The sequence below is a fragment of the Pezoporus flaviventris genome, unplaced genomic scaffold (genome assembly GCF_033815535.1).
Source record: "Pezoporus flaviventris isolate CSIRO_AGI_PZ_B2104156 unplaced genomic scaffold, CSIRO_AGI_Pfla_v1 ptg000031l, whole genome shotgun sequence".
Classification (NCBI taxonomy): domain Eukaryota; kingdom Metazoa; phylum Chordata; class Aves; order Psittaciformes; family Psittacidae; genus Pezoporus; species Pezoporus flaviventris.
Genome location: NW_026892579.1, coordinates 59010095 through 59016226, shown reverse-complemented (window position 1 = coordinate 59016226; position 6132 = coordinate 59010095). Strand labels below are relative to the sequence as shown.

The window sequence follows — 6132 nt, the reverse complement described above, 5'->3', positions numbered from 1 at the left end:
TCATTTGCAATGGCTGCAAAAGCCACATACCTTTTCATCTAGAGACTCAGGCAAAACATTTCACACCCATATATATTCCTGTGCCTCTACTGCTTTTCAGGTGTAGGTCAAAGTCATCTTAGTAGTTCAAGAACCTTCTTCCCTCACATATGTTGTCTTCTCCGATTTTCCAAGCATCTTTCCATATGCTTCATTTCAGCTGGTTCCCTACTTGCTTAGCCAGGCTTACAGTTACACCAAACCTGTCACCAAAGCATACCCCTCCATTCCTCCTTCCTTCCCAAATCTCTTCATCAAAGCAAGTGCCTTTGAGATCCCTTCTGCTTCTCCCACAACTTGTGAAGCTCAAAATGCCTCGTTAGCACTCGATGTCTTTGCTCTGCTTCTGGGGAAGTTTCACAACTCCAAACACCTTCTCTGCCAGCAGACTCAGCTGCATTGATTTCCCTTGCTTCCAACTCTCCCAGTGTCCACAAGGGATCCCACTTGAATGAAAGCCAGAACCCCTGCTCAGGGAGCTCCATTAGCCATATGCTGTTAGGCCTGTCCAGTTTGCTCAAAGTGCAATATTCAGCCACATACTAAGACTTTAGAGTCACAGTCAGGATTAATAAGGTACATAGGGACACCTCCCTTCTTGCATTTGATCATCACACCTATATTATGTGTGTTTGTGCAGCTATTTTCTTGATGTGGACTGAGATATACACAGTCTAATAACACTGCAGTATATTATTTTTCAGTATTTGTTTTCAGACTGGAAAAATGCCACAAAAACTGTAAAGAAAATTGAGAACAGATCCTTTCAGCTGGTGTAAATCTAGATACCTCCATTGATTTGGGAGGATTTATGCCAATTTCAACAAAGTGAAGATTCAACCCTTAAAATAAAGTCATATGTTTTGCACATCTTCCATATTCTTAATAAATTATTTAACATGATTTCCATTTGATAAAAACACAAGCAATGAGATATTTTTGTATGGAAGGAAATTAATGGAGATCTTGCTAGTCCTGGACAAGTTTCTTTGCATGTGACACTGGTGCAATACTTGGAAATTAGACTGAAAGAATGGTATGCTCCTATTCAAGTATACCCCCAACCTGAGTTTTACCCAAAAAATGAGTAGATGAGGTCACACGCCAAGAATTTCACACTATCTTTATTAAATTACTATGTGCTGCTTTGCTTTTTAAATGCAAGTGACAAAGATCACTGTAATCTACATTTAATGAAACATCATATCTCCTGTGTATTCCCATGGATCCTATCTTTCCTTATCATTCTTAAGAGAATATTATGCTTTTGAAATGACAGAGGCTCCTTTCCTTGAAGGAACTCTTGCTGTCTGCCAGTGATCTTCTTGTTATGTGCTTTGAGAGTGCACTGCATTTGTAATTAGAGTCAAACTACCAGGGACTTTTTGAACCACAAAATAACTGCGTCTAGCAGCAACATTTAGTCAATGCAATGCACTTTGCACCCCTGTTTTTGTAAGCGTCACACTGCTGGGGTTGGTGTTTCGCTGCAGACCCTCTTGGAGAACAGTAAGAAACAAATTAATAAGGTGAATGATTTCTTTAAAAATGAATGGGAGGGGGAAATTAGTGAAAGAATAAACTTTGTTAGAACATAACAAAAACTGGTGGGTTTTGCTGCTGAACCACCCCAGGTAGCACTCCTAAGTAATGCGAGTATATTAACTGCATGCAGGTATTCCAAACATTGATCACAGGATCCCTATGCCAGCCAGGCTTTTGCACAGGTCCTCTTCTGAGCAGGTGCAGCACTAAGGTGTGCTGAAGCCTTCCTCTTTGGTAGGAAGATTCCCCTGTTCTGAATCTTCTGACTTAGAATCCCGATTCTGATTTCAGAATGTCCCAAATTAGAACTGCTCACATAACTCTTACACACACCAGCACTGCTCCTTTTGCAAATACAGTAATTGTAGTTGGTTGCTTTGAAGAAATACATTGATATTTCTTCAAAGTTTTGGAAACAGGAACAGATGCCGCTTCAAATTCCTGAATGTACTTTGAATGTCAGAATTTAACCAGCCCCAGTGAAACTGCTGAATTGGGGTCTAGTACTTTGACAAGTATTATTTAGTGCTTTTGGTCAGAAAAGATGAGGTTTGCAGCCCTATCCTGAGAGGGAGTCAGGCGCTAAGAGGAGTGGCAGACTGCACTTCCATTTGTCAGAGCAACTCCCCAGTATCCAGTGAACGTTACCATTTTGCATCTGTGGAATGAAACGTGTTTGGTGGTATCATTCATTTCATTTCTGTCTCAGCTCAGGAAAGCACCAGATGTCATCTAGAGCCTTTTTGGAACTTTCTCAACTCTTTCCTCCTTTTTGAGTTTTCACTGGTCTCCCCTGTACAAGTCTGAGTCCCTCTTTTCTTCATTCCTTTGTACTGCTCAGCCTCCAGGAGGGAGCGATGCCTTAGTCACGGCTGTGTGGACACAAAGCCCCAAATCTGGGGTTCCACCCTACCTATGTTTGACAGCAGCCTGAAAGCACAAAAGTTTCTGTTAAAGTCAACATTACAGCAAACATCTACATGTCAGGATGTTTATACAGGTGAAGATCTTAAACACCTGGCTGCCTGCATCTTTTAGTAACCAACTCAGCACTATCATCTAGATAAAGAAATAAAGGCCCTGATTTGTTTTGAAGGGTACAAAAGGAGGAGAGCTTTCAGCCAGTGCTGCTCACTCCAGCCCTCAATTTGCCCTGAGAACTGCAAGACTAACTTAAAATCATCAGTGTATTTGTTTGGAGCTCTTTATCTGCTTTCCTCTTTTTACAATGCTTACTACTAACAGTCATCTTCCTTCAAGTTTCCTGCACTTCTCCCCATATCAATGGACACCAAATGCCTTCCCCCTTTTTTGAATAAAGGGGGCACCCAAACCAAAACAATATCGCACTTGACTCCAGGAGCTAAGGCTTCATGGAACATATCAAACAGCAGATTCTGCAGCCCTTTTTATCATTAGCCAAATACAACCAGCCTAAAAAGTGACCTTAGCAATCATATCAAAACAACAGGAGGTCTTCCTTTCTACACATAAACAAAGAGGGACTAAGGACCATTGAAATAAAATCCCTCATCTCAGTAAAGAATCACTGACCTTGTTCTCTGCTCCTGGGAGGAGGGAACACAGCAAGAGCAAAGTGTCCAGTTATGTCAGCTCTGGTATCCACCAAGCACTGGGGATGAGGTGGTCCAGATGAGGCACAGATTAGAGTGGCTCAACATAAATTTTGCTCTATGCCATTATTTCAGACTTTGAGGAGCAGCAAGTAACAAGACAAAAGGTTCTGAATATAAAATCAAAAACATACTCTAAGACTGAAATCTCTGTCCAGGTGGAAGTCAAACTTACGATGCCTACACTATTCTCTCCATAATGCTCCCTAAGGCTCTAAACCAGCAAATACCTGTACTTCCTCAGACCTGCCATTTGGTTCCGAGTTCTCTCAGAGAAAACCTTCTTGACCAGTGCTCTAGTCAATGCCTTCCCTCAGCCAGGGAGAAAACGGCAGCAACCACCCCTATTTTCTGCACTGTAGGCCTGTTCATACTGGAAGGCCCATGTAGGTGCTGCCAGCAGCTTCAGCATCGGGTCCCTCTAGGCCAACGCCTACAGAGACAGAAAAGAAAAGGATTAGCCCCAGGGCTGGCTGGACAAGAGAGTTCTTCCATTCACTGTAACAAGCCCCAGGCAAACAATCTGTGCTTCTCCGTTTAGCAATGGACTCTTTGCCTATAGTACATTGTAGTGCTCCCATCTTATGGCCCCATATGATGGGACCAAATTGCAACAGCAACCTTTGCTTCTCTTTTTCTAGGAGTACCAGATACCACAAAGACCTTTTCCTCTGCATTGTACTTATACCTGACCCTTCAGAAAGGATCCAGTGCATGCCTTTGACAAGCAAAAGTATTTATTATAATGCAAAGCCTGCACAGAGATTCTCAACCTGAAATAATATCATTATTTTAAGTATACACAAAGCTTGTAACATTTAAACATTCACAACAGTATCTTCACCCACAAGGCTCCTGAGGCCATTTTCCCAAGGTAGGGTTGGGGTTTTTTTGCCTTTTCTTGGTAACTACATCTTGTCAGAGATATGAAATGAAATGAAATATTGGTGTCTTCCATTTGCAAGCTGATTATAGCTAATGGACTCATCATAATAGCGGGATTTTTTTTTTCTTCTTCTTCCTTACTTCATATTACCCAATCATGGAATGTAGCAGCACAAAATACAGTCTTTATTCTTTATTTCATTCAATATAGTAAGTACTCCAAGTAGCCCTTACTGATGATCTGATTTCTCACAAAGGAGTATTTGCAAGGTGAAAGATGGATATTCTGTGAAATATTTTACTTGTCATCAGTTTTGTGTTCTTACATCTCAGACTGAGACATCCTCTGACAGATAAGTTTAGTCGTCAGAGGGAAGACTAGCAGGGCTTTCTCAAAGGCTTAGACCACACTGCTCCCGTGTGGTTTCTGTGGAAAACGGAGAATAGCTGAATCAACAGCGTTCTACAGAGAAACTCCCGGTCCCCTGCTTGTATAAATCAGGAACTTTATATGTTTCTTGGATGGCACTATGGACATTCTTGACACTGAATAAAAATGACACTGGCAAATTTCAAAGAGACTTTTTTTAACCCACTGTAGTATCAGTGCGAGTACAAAGTTTCCTTAACTAGTGAGGCATTTGACTGTCCAGTGCTTGGCAGTTAGCATGTGGCTGTTTCACACCAGCAGTAAGAAAGAATTCCACATGCGCTGAGATGCTCTCCTCAGACACTGAAACCAGAGGGCTGGTCTGCTTCACACAGGGGATAAAGATCTGCATTATACCTGCTGCAGTGAGGCAGCACCACTTTCCAAGAGAAACACTGCACATCAGCACCCAGAAGCAGCGTGTGTCAAGCAGTGTTTGCTGTTTGGCTGCTGTTCTCACACATCACAGGCAGCGGCACAATTCCTGCAAGGATTCAATCCCAAATGCTGCACACACTTTTAGTAAGAGAGCAAATATTTCCCTCCTGAGAGAGAAGTCAAAGGCTACTGATGAGCAAATACCCCCCCCCCCCCAGCAGAAAGCACTTCCAGAATTAGGTCCTTAGTTTGCAAAGTATTTAAACCACAACACACATTTACACCGAGGTGACACATACAGGTATTATGGAGTAAGAACCACTAATGACAACTACAGTAGAAAAATGACTGGAAAAATAACTGTACACTGGATAGATTTGTTCTTTGAATGATTTGAGACCAACAGCATTTCCTGTTACTATAGAACATTTAATTCATTTGAGTTTCACACAGTTAATTTTACATTAATTCAGTGGATTCTTTTCCCAATAATCTAAATTGTTCTGGCATACTTAAAGTGTATCTGCAAACAGATGGTGAAAATAGCTGTTATTTTGCTCAGAGTATTTAACCTATTCCATTTCAAACTCAAAAGCTATTTGCCCTTACCTGGGGAACATGCAGACATATTTACCCTTATCTGGGGCAAAGCAGACAGGAAGAGTGGGGCAAGGAGAGTGAAATAAACCTAAAAGAGAAATAATTCCATATAGAAACAAGCTTTAAAGAAGAAACCTCAGGCAAAACCCAAAAGTTAACTCTGCCCAACTTCCCCCCCCCCCCCCCCCCTTCCCCTTTCTATGGAAAACCAGTGGACTGACAGCTGATAGAAAGCGAGCAAATGAGTTCAGCACAGAGAAGGCGAAAAGGAACAGAAATTCCTCTTGGATTGTGGAAGCAGTAACTATCCCAGAGCCTGTCACTGCATCATCTCAGATTGCCTGCAGGCCTCATTTCAATTAAAAAAGACATTTATGAATCAGACAAATGTGGTATCTTAGAACTGAATCAGAGGATCTGTCAACATACTGGAGAGTTTACTTTTAACACGTACCAGGTCTTAACCACACACACAGAGGACAGAGCATAATGAACACAGACTGAGAAGTTGAAATGGTTCATAGGCCCTCAAAAGGGATGAATGGCTCTGAAGGAGATGTTATGGTGCATCAAGCAAATCCTCCTTAGTTCACATAATTATTGACCCGAGACATCACAATT

At 41.6% G+C, this 6132-nt stretch overlaps 1 long non-coding RNA gene across 1 annotated transcript; it reads right to left on the bottom strand.

Moving 5' to 3' along the window:
- Nucleotides 1-1147: 1147 nt before the first annotated feature.
- Nucleotides 1148-3403, bottom strand: LOC133273497 (uncharacterized). The gene is made up of 2 exons (XR_009744843.1): nucleotides 3139-3403; nucleotides 1148-2514 (listed from the first exon to the last, which is right to left on the bottom strand). It is a non-coding gene; the product is annotated as an uncharacterized LOC133273497 (long non-coding RNA).
- Between the last annotated feature and the right edge of the window lie 2729 nt (nucleotides 3404-6132).